The sequence below is a fragment of the Microtus pennsylvanicus genome, chromosome 2 (assembly GCF_037038515.1).
Source record: "Microtus pennsylvanicus isolate mMicPen1 chromosome 2, mMicPen1.hap1, whole genome shotgun sequence".
Classification (NCBI taxonomy): domain Eukaryota; kingdom Metazoa; phylum Chordata; class Mammalia; order Rodentia; family Cricetidae; genus Microtus; species Microtus pennsylvanicus.
The window spans coordinates 141,034,735-141,049,880 of record NC_134580.1 but is presented as its reverse complement, the minus strand read 5'-3'; the positions used below and the strand labels follow the sequence as shown (position 1 = coordinate 141,049,880).

At 51.6% G+C, this 15,146-nt stretch overlaps 1 protein-coding gene across 3 annotated transcripts in view; it reads left to right on the top strand.

Moving 5' to 3' along the window:
• The first annotated feature begins 3,441 nt into the window (after window positions 1-3,441).
• Sulf2 (sulfatase 2) overlaps window positions 3,442-15,146 on the top strand; it is an 81,804-nt gene continuing 70,099 nt past the window's right edge. Inside the window, exon 1 of one of the 3 annotated variants that reach the window (XM_075963109.1) lies at window positions 3,442-3,670. The gene's annotated coding sequence lies outside the window, so the exon portion shown is untranslated. Of the gene's footprint in view, window positions 4,231-15,146 lie in introns of all 3 variants that reach the window. The other 2 variants (XM_075963108.1, XM_075963107.1) reach the window with 2 other exon arrangements.

The following is a 15,146-nucleotide window of genomic DNA, read 5'->3' as shown; positions in this document are numbered from 1 at the left end:
TGAAGAGTATCTTAACTGGGGACTGTCCCACGCTTTCCCTGGTAAGAGTTCTCAGTAAACACCATCACGGTTCGCGATCGCTCGCGGCAATTATGGTGGTTTATAACTCTCCTCCCTCTCACACTAGCCCTTGATCCTAAATGTGCACTTTCAGGCGTCAGGCGTTAGAATAAATTAGACTATACAATTACATGTAATTAAAGGGAAACGGCCGTGGCGATGCACAGATAGCTGTGTGTTGCTGAAGTAAAGCCTGTCTGCGACCGTGTGCTGGCCCGGGGAGGCCACATGAAATACAATTAGTGTTCTGTTTTAATGGGGACTTATGGAGCTGTTCTCATTATCACAATATCTGAAGATATAGAAACAGTTTCTCCCTAATACCAGGGTATTTCTCCTGACAAGACAGCTTGGGTTCTAACGAGGATTTCAGCACAACAAACCACAAATTCATACTGTTTTGCAAGATACTCAAATTTCTATTTTCAAAGCCTGGCACAGCCCATCTCGACTCAGGAGCTGGGGGGATGGATCTCCACTCAGAGAGGAGCTGCAGGCTTCTCCTGGAGGGGCGAGTCACGGCCAAACTTGCATGCATTATTAAAGCCACCTGTGGCCCAGAGCGTGAGGCCTCAGCTGGAGCCTCTAGTCTTCAGCCATGTCCCTCCGTTTAGTGATTCTCCTTTACACGCCAATTTGTTTGAGACATGTTAAAAGGTTGTCTTTTATAACCCCCATAAACTACCATCGACTCTGGCCCAGATGCAGCCAAAAAAAAGTTTAAGCAATCTGCCTGGGTTTCAACCTGTGGGCTGAGATGCAGAAAGTCTCAGAAAGAGGCATCTGGGTTCCCACCATTGCCAGAGAGTCAAGGAGTAAGAACAGAAAGGACCCTACAGGGTGAGTAGAACCCACGATGTCCTGTATAACAAACTCCCAAGGGACTCCCAGAGGAGAAAAGCAAGGCGTGGGGTGTCAGAACAAAGGGTGTCCAAGTTAAACTAATAATGGAGGTGGGGGGACAGCCTGGCAGCCTGGGGAGCTTGCAAGGCTCCACAGCTGTCTAGCTGGGGCATTTGTAGTGATGGATGCCATCAGGGGCACAGGGCATGCGAAAGAAAGCTGGCCTAGACCACGTGCTTAGAAAGGCGGGGACAGGAGATGCAGAAAGTCCTGAAGGTCTGGGGACTCTGTTTTAGCCTACCCTGGCCAGAGTTGAACTGTGGAAGAGGCCATGACTCCCCAGGCTGGGGAACAAATGACGCTGAAGCCCCTCACATTTTTAGATAGTCATAGAAGTTTTTTGAGTGGGCTGGGAGTCCTCAGAAACCTGGAAGGAGCCTGGGCCGCAGCCCGAGGCCGAGGCCAGCAGGGTTAGGAGTTCACTAGGACTTGGGGAAGACTGTGAATGGAGAGACTTTGCAGACCCTCCGGGTGCCTTAGCTGTTGTTCCTTAAACTCTGACCCCCTCCTCAGCAAAGAATGAGGCGGGGTCAGGTGCCTACATTAGATCTTTTAATTGCAAAGAAGAAAGAAAACATAAAAGAAATTGAGTGTGCTATCTTCCTCCAGTGCCCAGGCCCAGCTGGGCTACTGTGAGCCTCCTTTCCTGGAATTTCTGGGGGACACACCCAACTACGGAGAGAACCACCATCTGAAGGACAAGGGTGTGGTCATACTGTGGTTCTTGAACTGTTTTGTGGTGTAAATCCCCAACTTTTAGAACATTCTCCAGAACCTCAAAGCAAACAGGATGCTTGTTCCAGCCCTGACCCTCCCTCCCTTTCCTGCCCTAGACTTCCATGAGACACTGGGAAAATCATTGTTGCAGTGAGGTACCTGGTCCAATGCTAGGCACAGCCTCTGCAGTGGGGCGGAAGGGAACAGGGGACCGAAAGCCACCTGCCCATCCACAGTGGGCTGTGGGCAAGACCCTAACCTCTCTGAACAGCCATGTTCTCCAAAGATTGTGGACGAACATTTCCAGCGATGACCAGGTGCAGATGCTCTTCAGTTGGCCATAGAACCTGCTGGAAGGGTGCTTCCCAGGAGGAGAACCCACGTCACGGCGCAGTGTGGGGTGTTGTAAATATAACCCTACATGCTGCCAAGAAAGAGTAGAAAAAGATACCATATAAACTTGTTTGGTGTTGTTTGCGTGCTGTGAGACAGTCTCACTATATAACCTGGTTTGACTTGGGACGATCCTCCTGCCTCAGCCTTCCATATGCTGGGATCACAGGTGTGAGCCGTGTCCGTGACATCAAAACTGATTGCACCTGCTTTTCTACCTGTTTTAATTTTTTGTTTTAAAACTTTTCTTTTTCTTTTTTTTTAAAAATGGGTCTCCTACTCACTGTGTAGTAGAGGGTGACCTTGAATTTCTGATCCTCCTGCCTCTGCCTCCCAAGTGCAGGTGTAAGCCACCACACTTTCTAGTTCCAATTCTCAGAAGTTCTCAGTTACAGGAGCAGCCTAACAAGCGCCTCCACTGAACAGTGCCGTGGGGAGTGTGGCCCTTCCTGACACCACACACACAAACACACACACATACACACACATCCACTGAACAGTGCCCAGAGAGTGTGGCCCTTCCTGACACCACACACACACATCCACTGAACAGTGACCAGGGAGTATGGCCCTTACACACACACACACACACACACACACACACACACACACACACACACGCAGCCACTGAACAGTGCTATGGGAAGTGTGGCCCTTCCTGACACACACACATCCACTGAACCATGCTGTAGGGATTGTGGCCCCTTCTTATGCAGCACTAATACTGGAAGAAAGGGGGAGGTGTCTTTTTGTTGTTGTTGTTGTTCCTAAAAGTGAATACCCCGACATTCTGTATCCAGCCATAACTGCACACTGGCCAAAGGTGAGACCTGCCCCTGGCTTGGAAAAGCAAGTTCAGGATTAGTACAAAGAGGAGCCTAGAGCCCCCAACCCAGTCAAAACAATTTGTCTGAACTTTAGATAAACAGTAGAGATTTTTCTGTTTGTTTTTTTTTAATCTCCATGGGTGCCCTGTTATTTTTACTTATTAAACTTGACAACACTATCCATCAGGAAACTAGAAAAATCCCACCAGGGAAAGGAGGATTTGTAAGATAAGTACAGCCTGAAATTTCAGATATTATCCCGGAGCTTGGTTTCTTGGGTTTAGATCCTGATCCATTGCTTGTAACTGTCTGACCTTGGGCCAATAACTTGGAACGCTCTGTGTCTTGATTTCAATATCTATAAATGGATAGAATACCATGGAGGATTTTCAGGGTTATGCTTCCACCCAAGGCCAGCGCTGTTCCCCTGCAGGGTCAGTTCCCCCCAGCTCATTGGCTGCACTTTCTGCAGCTACTGGTGGGCTCTTCACCCTCCCCCAGCAGCCAGTGTCCCTCAGACCTCTGGTGGCTTCGGGAGGGCAGAAATCGCGCAGACAGCACCACCTGGAGTCGAGTTTTCTCTTTACCAAGAGAGCCGGCCTCTCCTTTCTTTCCCACTCCCGGCCCATGCCTGGGCAACGCTTCTGCTTTCGCTTGAGCTCAAGTTAATTTTTCAGAGAGCTTCGGAGAGGCGTGGGAAGGTCCCGGGCGCGTGGGCAGTTCCTCCCTCGATCTAGCTCGGGAATCGGCCCGAGCCGGCGTCTCCAATGGCAAGTGTGTGCGTGTGTGTTTAGAGGCGAGCTCTGGGCTTTCAGCAAAGGCAGCCGGGTGTTTGCAAACCAGGGCGAGCCCCTGTGAAAGCGGATAAAAGAAAACATTTATTAACGTGTCATTACGAGGGGCAGCGCCGGGCCGGGGCTGTCGTACGCCTCAGGGAATACTTGGCTCCTCGCGGCTGGGTGGGAGGAGGACAAGAAAACGGAAAGAGGCTGGATTCTCTGCGCGCCAGCCTCGGGGCCTGATCCATGGCCCTTGCGACTTCGCGCCGGTGTCTGGTGGACTAAGAGATGCGCCCCTGGGCCGAGTGGAACACACGCGCGCACACACGCACGCGCGGTCCCGGCTCGCCGGCAGCTCGCTGCTCAGCTTACATCGGTTTCAACTCCGCGCCCAGGGCGAGCGGGAGCGGGTGCGGGTGAGTGAGCCCGGGGCCCGTGAGGGTGCGCGCTCGGCGGCGGGAGCGCGGCCGGCCACCGGCTCGGCAGGCAGCAGGCCGGGAGCCGCCGGGACTTGTGGCCGGGGCGCACGCGGGACGACCGCGGAACCGGAGGTGAGGCGCGATGGCTGGGTCGCAGGGTCCCCGGCCGGGCGGGAGGCGGCCGGGTCCAGGGTCCTGGAGCGCGCGGAGCCCGGGGCGGGCGGGGCGGAGTAGAAGCCGGGATGCAGCGGCGGCAGCCGGGGCAGCGGCAGCGCGGAGTCCCCTACGCCCCGCGGCCCGGCCCGGCTGCGGCAGAGGCGCGGTGAGGCCGCGGGGGCCGCGTTGTGAGTGGGGCTCGGGACCGGGCCGGGATCACGGATTCCAGGGCGAGCACGGCTCAGGTGAGCCCAGTGGGTCCCCGCTGCTCCGCTCCTGGAGGGTGGCACCCGGAGGCTTCAGCGCCGGCCAGCCACAGGGGGCTGACCGGTTTGACCCCGATTGTGAGGCTGGGCGGCAGGGGGTGGGGGGAGGACTTCTCTCTGCGCTCCGGTGGTCCCCGGGGAAGGGCGCCTGGACCCGAGGGCTGCAGGAGCATGGCCGGGTTGACCCCTTGGGGTTTAGACCCAGAGGGCCAGCTAAAAGCCAGGTCACGTGCAGCTTGTCTGGGCAGGACCCAAGCAAGCAGGGACTTGGAACTCGCAGAACCGAGGACAAATGAAATCGGAAAACTTCTCCCGCGCCAGGTCAGAAGCCCGAAGGGGACGCTGCAGCGGGGAACTGCGACTTCATTTAGAGTAGTTCATTCATTCATTCGACAGCATTTGTGGAGCTTTAAGCGTGCCAGGCACAGAGTGTTACCCCGGAAAGTGTGGATGGCAGTGTTAGTCCCTGCTAGGGCGGCTGGGCGAGGAGGCTCAAAGCGGGCAGATGGAGGGAGCCACCCGCGGACCGTAGGTCTGCTTGGTGGCTTCTGTCTGGCGGGGACCCTGAGAGCCTGACTCCCCACACAGTAGGATGGTCTGCACAGAGCGCGGCTGTGGTGACCCCCGCCTCTCCCCACTTCCTGAAAGTTCTGAGCGGTCCCACCCCTTCTGAATTGGCTCTCTTGCAGCCTGCTTTAATCACTTTTTGAGTTAAAAGTCAATATTTAATTAACCAAGTAATTACGTTCAGCTTACGTTTGATTCTAGATATTTGCCGTGTCTATGGGGATGCCCGCCCTCTCCCCTCCATCTGTCCCTGCCTCTTTCCCACGGTGCACCCCCAGTCTACTCTGGAGGTGAGTGACAGAGAGCAGGTGACACTGGCTTTCCCTGGGGACACCCTGGATTCTCTCCCCCACCCCCTCCAAATTGTTCATCTTACAGTTTGTGGGGACCGTCACCGGGCCCAGCTCCTTGCCCGCAGGGGATCAAGTAAGATGCAACCACTGATTAAAAGGGGGTGGGAGCTCCCTGAAGACCCCTCCCCCCAAGATGCTCCACCCAGCCTGGCTAGTCCTCAGGAAAATCAAAACAACCTGTTTCTGTGCGGTTTGGTGTTGTAATCAGCAGTTGGTTGATGATGGTGTTTGTTGGCTTGGCCGATGTAATGCTGGACCCGCTGTCCCAGCCCTGCCTGGGAGGCAGTGTGGCTTTGGACTTTGTGTAACCCTCTTGAGGTTTTTTTTTATTTGAATTTATGGCTTTTTCTGAAACCTTAATAGCATGTTAGGTTTTCAGAATTAAGGGTGGAAGGGTAGATTTGCTGAGACAAGGCTGGCCCTGAGGAAGGAGCTAAGCACACCCGTGTGCAGTCTCTGTGTGTGCCCCTGTGTCCCCCTGGCCCACACGGGCTGTATCCAAGGACCCCATCCCATGTGCAATTTCACACCAGATGTTCAAAATGCCTTTTAACTGGGGAACTGAGTCTCTCCCCTGCGCCTGGCCTTGCTGGCTTCTGGCCCCTGGGTCAGCGGGGATTCTCACTCAGACATTATCTAGTCTTAGACTCTGCCCTCTCTGAAGACCTGAGGCCCTTCCTGCCTTTCTGACCAGTTCAAAGGAGTTTCCTCTTCACCTCAAAGATAGCGGCCAGGAAGTGTTGTAGGCCCTTAGACACGAGTCACGTGTCCACACGAAATCCCGGCGCTGTGGCTTGAATACCATGCTCAGTGGTACATTCCTCAGGCTCCAGGTCCTCTGAACCACTAGGCCCTTGTCCTCTAGGGGCTTAGTTATTTTCTAAATGTAGGGGGCAAGAAAGACCCGACCAGTGAAACAGCAAAGCTCTGGAAGCTGGAAGCCCCTCCGAATCCTTTCCCTCCTCCAAGAACCTCATGTTTTGGATGAAGGAGGGAGGTGCCCTGGTTTGCATTGTTGCTGTTGTTGTTTTCCTCTGGTGGTTTTTTGCCCTCTCTTCTTCCCCGGCGTTCGTCTCCCTCCCCTGGTCTAGATGCAAAGGTTCTCTCAAATGTGGCCAATGAAAAGCGTGCTGAGGTTAGGATTTTTAGCTCCTCAAAAGCACAAGGAAGAGGTAGGACATGGTGGGAGTGAGACCCTCTTGTGGCTGCTGGTAGAGTGGCCTCAGAGGGGGTCCCTGGCACTTGGTTTCAGGCTGGACTCTGTGGGTCAGTGGAAAGGGAAAAGTGAACTTCTCCGTGGTGACCTGCAGGCCAGGACAATGGCTATGGCCAGCCCCAGGGACTGGCCTAGTGGGGACCCCGGCAGATGCCCATCATCCAGCCGGCTTCAAGGCGCTATCTAATTGGGAGATCATTAAGATCATTATAATTAATTGGCATCCTGATAAATGGCGTGATTGCCTAATTGGGGCGGTTGCTAGGGAACTAGACCTCACTTGGAGCCTAGAGGGGAAGAGGCAGTGGCTGGCTGCAGTTGGGCGCTGGGGTTACAGACCTTGCAGTTCATGGGCGGAAAGCCAGAACCGTTTCACCCATATCTGCCAGCAGCTGCCGAGTGCAATTGCCGATGAAATGTGGGCTCGGGGTGTTTTCTTCTAAGGGCTCCAATCAGGACCCTTTCTCTTGCAAGCCATTGAAAGAGAGGCTCTGAAATCACTCAGAGGCAAAAGAAAAAATGTCTGCTGCCTCTCACGGGTCCCCAAATCCTAAGGCATCCCTGGCATCAGGTACTGCTGGATCGGGGCTCAGCAATTGCCATACACGCCATTCTTCTGTCTCCGCTCTGCCCTCCACCTCGCTCTGCGCCGTCTTCAGCACTAGAGCTGCAGTCTCTGGCAGCCCCAGGCTGGGTGTTGAAGACAGCCAGTCTGTCTGGCCACCTGCCCAGCAATGACATGGGGGCGTGTGACTCAATCGTTATATGCCTCCGTGTTCTTATCCAACAAGTGACGAGGGTAAGTCCTCACACCCTTCCCTGAGTCTGTGGACCGGGGTGAGATCATCAGTGCCGAGCGTTAGCATCTGTCCCAGGCACACCTTGACTGTTATCACCCTGGAGATGCCCGGCAATGACACTGAGTGGCTGCCCTCTCACCTCTGCGGTCACAGCCCAGTAGAAGCAAGCCTCTTTGCAGCGACAGCCCCCCGGGCCCCTAGATGCCCTCCCATGAGATAGTAAGTTACGCGTGCCTCAGATCACAGTCTGGATTGGGGGGGGGTGGTAGCTTCTGGGTCCCACAAACTGGGGGTCCCCTGGAAAAGGGAAGCCTGGACATTTGGGAAACCAGAGCTACCTGTATGGGCAGCCATGGTCAGAGGAGCTGTCCGTCAGCATCCTGGCAGAGGGGAGAACCACAGGGACATCACCACCTTCGCCTTTCTGCTTGGGAACAAGAACCTAACTTAGCCACTTCGGTGGAGAAAGCTGCAGCCTGGCTTTGATCCAGGGCTTTCTGGGGGCTGAGTTTGCCTGGCCCTCCACTGTGAAAATCATCTTGAAGTGTTTGTTTTAAAAAATGCAAAGTCCTAGGAAGGAGCAAAGCATCCTGCTTATGTCCAAGCCGGCAAAAGGTTTGGAAGAAGGCCTTTTCTTGTCCAGCTGTGGGGCAGCAGTGTGCATGGGTGCTCCAGATGAGAACAAGGGTAGAGAGGTGTCAAAATGCACCCTTGCCTTGAGCATGACAACCTTCTGGGCATTGTGCAGGCCCTGTTACTGCAGGATCCCACTACCACACAGGGCCCAGTACCACAAGGGCTCAAGTACCTCGTGGTTCCCAGTACCTCATGAGTCCCAGTACCACAGGTCCAGGACCTCACGGGTCCCAGTATCTTATGGGTCTCAGTACCTCATGGGTCCTAGTACCTCACAGGTCTCAGTACTTCACAGTTCCCAGTACCTTATGGGTCCCAGTACCTTATGGGTCCCAGTACCTCGCGGGTCCCAGTACCTCACGGGTCTCAGTACCTCACGGGTCTCAGTACCTTATGGGTCCCAGTACCTCGCAGGTCCCAGTACCTCACGGGTCTCAGTACCTCACGGGTCTCAGTACCTCACGGGTCTCAGTACCTTACGAGTGCCAGCTGTCCCTAGTAAGCACCTGACAAGAGCCAGGTGCTACCTGAGGACCTAGCTTATCAAAAGAGAACCCAGTCCTCCAGAGGGGAAGGCCCCAACAGCAAGCAGTGAACAAGGCCAGGCCACCATCAAGGCCATTCATAACATAACTACAAAACACAGCAATGAAATCCAAGGCAGTTTCACGAGTGTGGAGCACAGAGAGGAAACTTCAGGCAGGTGATCCAGAGAGGCCTCCCTGCAGAGGAGACCCTCTGAGCCATGGCCTGAAGTGTAGGAAGAGGCTGGCCTCAGAAGAGCTGAGGAGAGAGCATTTGAGGGGGTAAAAGCAGCCTGTGCAAAGGCCCTGAGGTGGAGAGGACTCAGACGCCCAGCAGAGTAGGAATTCATGAGTGAGCTGTGGAGGGGAGGACAGAAGTATGACATTCAGACTTTATTTTAAATGACATGGAAAACTGATAGAGGAGGGTCTGTGTGTTACTTTCGTTGGTTAATAAAGAAACTGCCTTAGCCCTGATAGGACAGAAAATTAGGTAGGCGGAGTAGACAGAACAGAATGCTGGCAGAAAGAAAGCAGATTCAAGCAGACCCTATAGCTCTCCTCTCCAAGATGGACGCAGGTTAAGATCCTTCCCGGTAAGACACCACCTTGTGGTGCTACACTCATTAATAGAAATGGGTTAATCAAGATGTGAGTTAGCCAGTAAGAGGCTAGAGCTCATGGGCCAAGCAGTGTTTAAAATGAATACAGTTTCCATGTAATTATTTCAGGTAAAGCTAGCCGGGTGGCGGGATGCAGCCTGCCTCTCCTTACAACAGAAAACCATAGATTTTCAGAAAGGAGCCGATTTGTGTTCCAAAAATCTTTGGCTAACACAAACATCAGGCTTGATGCTGAGGTGGGGACGCAAGGCCCAGGACCATCAACAGCTGTGGGGAACCGAGAGTGGCCACAGGACAGAATCCCAGGGATGGTTTGGGTGGGTACAGTGGAGAGAGACTTGGTGTGGAGCCAGCAGGGCTGGGAGTGGGTCCAGAGTCCCGAATGGGCAAGAGCCATTGATTCTCTTGCCGCCTAGGGAACATGCAGTAATTGGTGGAGACAAATTTGAGGGCCACAAATACGACATCTGGGGATGGAAACCACCGGTGCTTCTCAGCATCTTGCCCTGCTCGGGAGGGCTCCACCCCAAAGAGTGGCCGCAGTGCTGAGAATGGTGACCTAGTGTGGTGGCAGCCGGCCTGGGTGGTTTCTAAGCAGTGTGAGGAAGACCAGGAGGGAAGGCTAAGGAGGGCTGAGCCAGCTGACTGTCCAGGTCCGCGCAAACACCTCAAGTCTCGGATGTGTGAGTCTGTAGTCTGCTGAGGTTGTCGACCCGAATTCGGGCACCATTGTTTAAGCTGTGCCGTTAGACTTGCTGACATTCCCTGGTGTGGTCCCCTGTCCCCCAGGGCATGTCACACACCTATTTGATGAATATTTTCAGACACCCCACTGGCTCCCCTTTGACATTCCTGGGAGTGTTAGAAAGCCTTGGCTGAGCTTCCCAGGATGGATTCCTCACTGCTGAGTGATTGGCAGAGGCCTTCTGGGAATTGCCTGGGGCGGTGGGGCATCTCCACCATGGCAGATGGCACCGTGCCTCCTGAGGAGGGTGGCTATCAGCCCAGCCTTCCAAGCCTCCTCTGCTGCCACGCCTAGCGCTTTGCTAGATTCTCACAAACCATTGTTTTACGTTCCCAGTCTTAAGGGGATTGCAAAGCACACATGGGCTGGGGGGGGGGCCTCCCTGCTTTACACACGAGGGCCCCTCTGGAGACAACCCTCCATTCTAGCCCAGACTGGAATCCTTAAGCTAAGCATGTCTGTGAGGCCAGGGGGTAGGGGAGGCCGAGGCCATCCGCTGAGGACCTCAAGCAGGGACATAAGTTGTGTTTGGCCAGGTGGATGCCAGATGTGTCTGGGAAGTGTGTTGCTGACAGCTCTTCTTGTTGGCTCATGGCCAGAACTCCAGCAGAAGTCTGACCCACCTCGGTAGTCAGAGAGGCCGGGATCTGAACGTACAGCCCAGGGAAGTTAGGAGGAATCTGTGCTTGGTGAAGACTGCCTAGCACCACTCTGGAGACCATGCTGTCTGCACACTTCTGAAGGATAGCCGCTAAGCTGGCTGTTTCGAAGAACAGGGAAGCCGACCAAGATCGTTACGATAGCTCAGCGTCTAATCATTTGGATGTGGCTCTTGATGCTTGACTTAGAGTGAAATGGAATGCCTGGCTTAGCATTCTGGGCAATTGAAGTTTCTATTTCTCCCGTAACAAAAAGTTCCAAGTAGGGGAGAGTCTGAGCCTTGTCTTTTGATAACATCTTCAAAATCCCAAGATCCCGCTGTCCCCCTGTCCTTAGTATGCCCTCTACCTTCTTGTCTCTTGGTTTCAGTGTGGCTGCCACAGCTCCAATCATCAAATCTCCCTTCAAAGCAGGGAGGGATAGAAGACGGACTTCCTTCTATCTCTTATTTTCTAAAGAACAAAATACACCCTGCAGCAGGCTTTGCTCTTTGTCTCAGCGGCCCCTGTCTGGGTGTTGTCCTGGATTCTAAACCAAACACTGGGAACGACAAGTGGGATTTTGTTGATGGCCTTAGCTCAATGCTTCCCAAACAAACAGATCAAACACCTCTGGTTTTAGCAAGTGCTTTGAGGGTAGGGTAACCTGGAAGGAATTCGCAGATAACATTATCTACATAGTCATCAGTGAAATGCCCTGATTGGAAGTGAAAGGGAAAACAAAGGCAGCTTGGCTTATAATTAAACACAGTAGACACACTGCGGCCCAGCATCTGGGCTGGACACCTGGGCAGGGCTGGTACAGGTGCTCACCTTTGAGGGGATGGGCACCTCCCAGCAGCCAGTGTAGGTGGGTGTTTAGCCAATATGGCCATGAACATTTTCTGGCAGCCGAGGAGACGGGCTGGTGGGTAAAGTGCATGCCGAGAAAGCATAAGGACTTGAACTCGGATCCCTGGCACCTGTGTTAAGAGGAAGGCGTGCTGCAGCGCCTGTAACTCTGGCACCGGGGAGGCAGAATCGGGGGCATCTGTGAGGCTTGCTTACCACCTCGTCTAGCTGAATTGCTGAACTCTGGGTTCCATGAGAGGTCCTGTCTCAAAAAGAAGAGAGCTGATGTTGGTCTCTGGTCATCAGGCTCACAAACATAGACACACACATAGCCACATGCCCACAAGACAATGCAGTTTCATAAAGTGGTGGACAGTTGGCCAAATTTCCCAAGTGAAACAGGTTTTGGTCTTTCCTTGGTTTATTTGGGTGTAGGGTGAAAAGAATGCAGAAGTGATCTTGTGGGCCAGCAGTCATGTTTTTCTTTTCTGGCCTTTTCTTTTCCTTTCTTTCTTTTCTTTATTTTTTTTGAGACAGGGTTTCTCTGTCTGTTGACAGATGTCTCTGTCCTGCCTGGTTCCCACAGTCGTTAAGGTCTACTTTAATTATAAACTGATTGGCTTATTAGCTCAGGCTTCTTATTAACTCCTATAATTTATATTAGCCCATAATTCTTGTCTGTGTTTGCCACGTGGCTTGGTACCTTTTTCAGCGAGGCAGTCACATCTTGCTTGCTCTGTGTCTGGCTTCCTCTGTCTCTGGGTGACGACTGCAGACTGACTTTTCCTCTTCCCAGAATTCTCCAGTTCTCATTGCCCCATCTATACTTCCTGCCTGGCTACTGGCCAATCAGCATTTTATTAAAACTAATACAAGTAGCAGGGTACAGACCATTGTCCCACAGCACTCCCCCCTTTATTTAATCAAGAACTCTGAATCTAATATCCTTTGCTTAGCTTTTCTCCTAACTATTAGCCATAACAACTTGTAACCAACATTCTAAACAAAGGAAATATCCATAGTCCAGTTTTTGGGAATGTGGGCGTAGTTTTCCAGGTTGCTTCCTGGTGATTGGGGGCACTGATAATCTTATGGGGACCTAAAGAAAATTTAGAATTATAATCAAGTCGTGACTGGAGTATCCTGTGAGGCTTGATCATCTCAGGCAGCATCTTGAATCTGTTCTGAATGTAGAACTCAGACATCTGGGCCATCTGTTCCTACAGGAGATTTCTCAGGTGGCCTTCCTTGATCAAACCTGATTTTTCTTAACTCAGAATGAACCCACAGCTTCTTATTTCCTGTGGAAACAAAAGCAAAACCTCTTCTCCAAAGTATCATACCTTTTGACTTTTGAAGTTAAAGTATTTTCAAAATACCTATCCTGGATTAATTCAGCAGCATTTATAAACAAATAAATATCTTTTAGCAACTGTTGCTCCTTCCTCAGCATTCAAACAATTCAAAGAGAACATAATAGCATACAGTATCCAGATTCTCTGTGTATTTTCCATCTTTTTAAACTCTGTTTCTTTTTATCTTTATTTTTAATTTCTGGCTTCTTGAGACAGGGTTTCTCTGTGTATCTTTGTCCTGGAACTCACTCTGTAGACCAGGCTATCCTTGAACTCACAGAGATCTACCTGCCTCTGCCTCCCAAGTGCTGAGATTAAAGGTGTGTGCCACCACACCCAACTACTCTCTTTTTTCTTTTAAGGACTTTATCCTTTTTTTTTCCTTTCCCAAGCCTACATATATTTTTAAACACACTGTAAATTGTTTAGAGACTTTTTTGTCTGAAACTATCTTTACTGTATCTCTCTTTTTCTGGGTCTCTGGTTGTCACGCTCACAAACATAGACACACACATAACCACATACCCATAAGATGATGTAGTTTTATAAAATGGTGAACAGTTGGCCAAATTTCCCAAGTGAAACAGATTTTGGTCTTTTCTTGGTTTATTTGGGTGTAGGGTGAAAAGCATGCAGAAGCAATCGTGTTGTGGGCCAGCAATCATGTTTTTCTTTCTGGTCTTCTTTCTTTCTTTCTTTTCTTTTTTTTTCTTTAGTTTTTTTTTTTTTTTTGTTGTTGTTGTTGTTGTTGTTGTTGTTGTTTTTTGAGACAGAGTTTCTCTGTGTAACAACCCTAGTTGTCCTGGAACTCACTCTGTAGACCAGGCTGGCCTTTAATTCATAGAGATCTTTAACCTCCCAAGTATTGAGATTGAAGGCACCTCCTGGCACCAGTGACATTTTCATCTGCAACGTTATCTGGCAGAAGTTAGGAAATTATACTGGAACTTGGGTCTCTTGGTGCATGCTTGTAGTCCTAGCACTCTAGAGGCTGAGGCAGGAGGATCATACAGATGGAGTTCGAGGCCAGTACGGGATCCGTGAGCTTCTGTCCCCCCAAATCAAAACACCTTCCCCCTAAAGTTATGTTGGAAATGAATGGTTGTTTGCTGGGTGTGTGTTGTAAACAGTCCTACACCTCTTTAGCACTCTGGTCAGTGATGGCTCAGATGTCCTCACACATTCCTGGGGTGCCCCCTTGGGCAAGGAGAGCCCCCCTGTGAACGTGGGCTTATAGCAGTGCTGATTTGGAAGGGATCTTTGCACCAAAAGCTTCTACCTCGAAGATGCCTGTAGTCCCTCTTCCCACACCACCCTGCCGTGACAGTCAGTGCCGTCAGCAAGACCAATCCAGCCTTCACTAGACCGGGCCACGTGTTCTATAGTTGGTCTTGAGATCATTAGCTCCTGCCCAGGTTGAGCTGGGACGGGGTAGAAGAGACGTCCCAAGTGGTCATAGTGTCTGTCATTGAAAGACACAGCTCTAATCAGAATGCCTTGCCCAGCTTGGCCTCTCAAGAGCTGGATGCAAATGGGCAAGTCACTCTGCCTCACTGAGTCTATTGCCTCCCCTGGAAACTGAGATAGTCATAGCAGCCTGCTCCCCCAGGAGCTGTGGGAACCTAGATCCATGCCTGGGCACTATGGCCTGGGGACAGAAAAGCTGCCTTCTAGTGGTCACTGCCTATTCTTGCTCCTATCTGAGAATCCTTCTTCAGCTTTGGAGCAGGGTTGGCTGTGTCCTTGGGGCACTGTCTCTAGGGAAGGCCATTTGCCTCCCTGTGACAGGTGATCACAGTTCAGTGGGTTCATCAAGAAAGGCAACTGTTGGCAATATTATTCTAAGGTGTGTTGCTTTTGTTTATGCTGCGTTTGTTTAACTCTGTGAAGCTGTGATACTCTGCCTTCTCGACCACCTGATGATCTAATAAAGATCTGAACGGCTAATGGCGAGGCAGAAGAAAGAATAGGCAGGGTTGGCAGGCAGAGAGACTATATAGGAGGATAAAACTGGGAGAAGGGATTCTGGAGTAGTAGCCCAAGAAGGAGGAGGACATCAGGGACCAGCCACCCAGCTACACAGAAGTAAGGGAATGGGAAAAACACAGAGGCCAAAGAGTAGATGGGATAATATAAGTTAAGAAAAGCTGGTAAGAAACAAGCCAAGCTAAGGCCAGATGGGTATAACTAAGGAGAAGGCTTCATGTGTGATTCATCTGGGAGCTGGGCAGCCTCCCAAAAGAGTCTAAAGAGCATAACATCATCTTACAACAGGAATCATCAGGCTTACTGTTCTGCTATGCAATGTCTGCTCCGG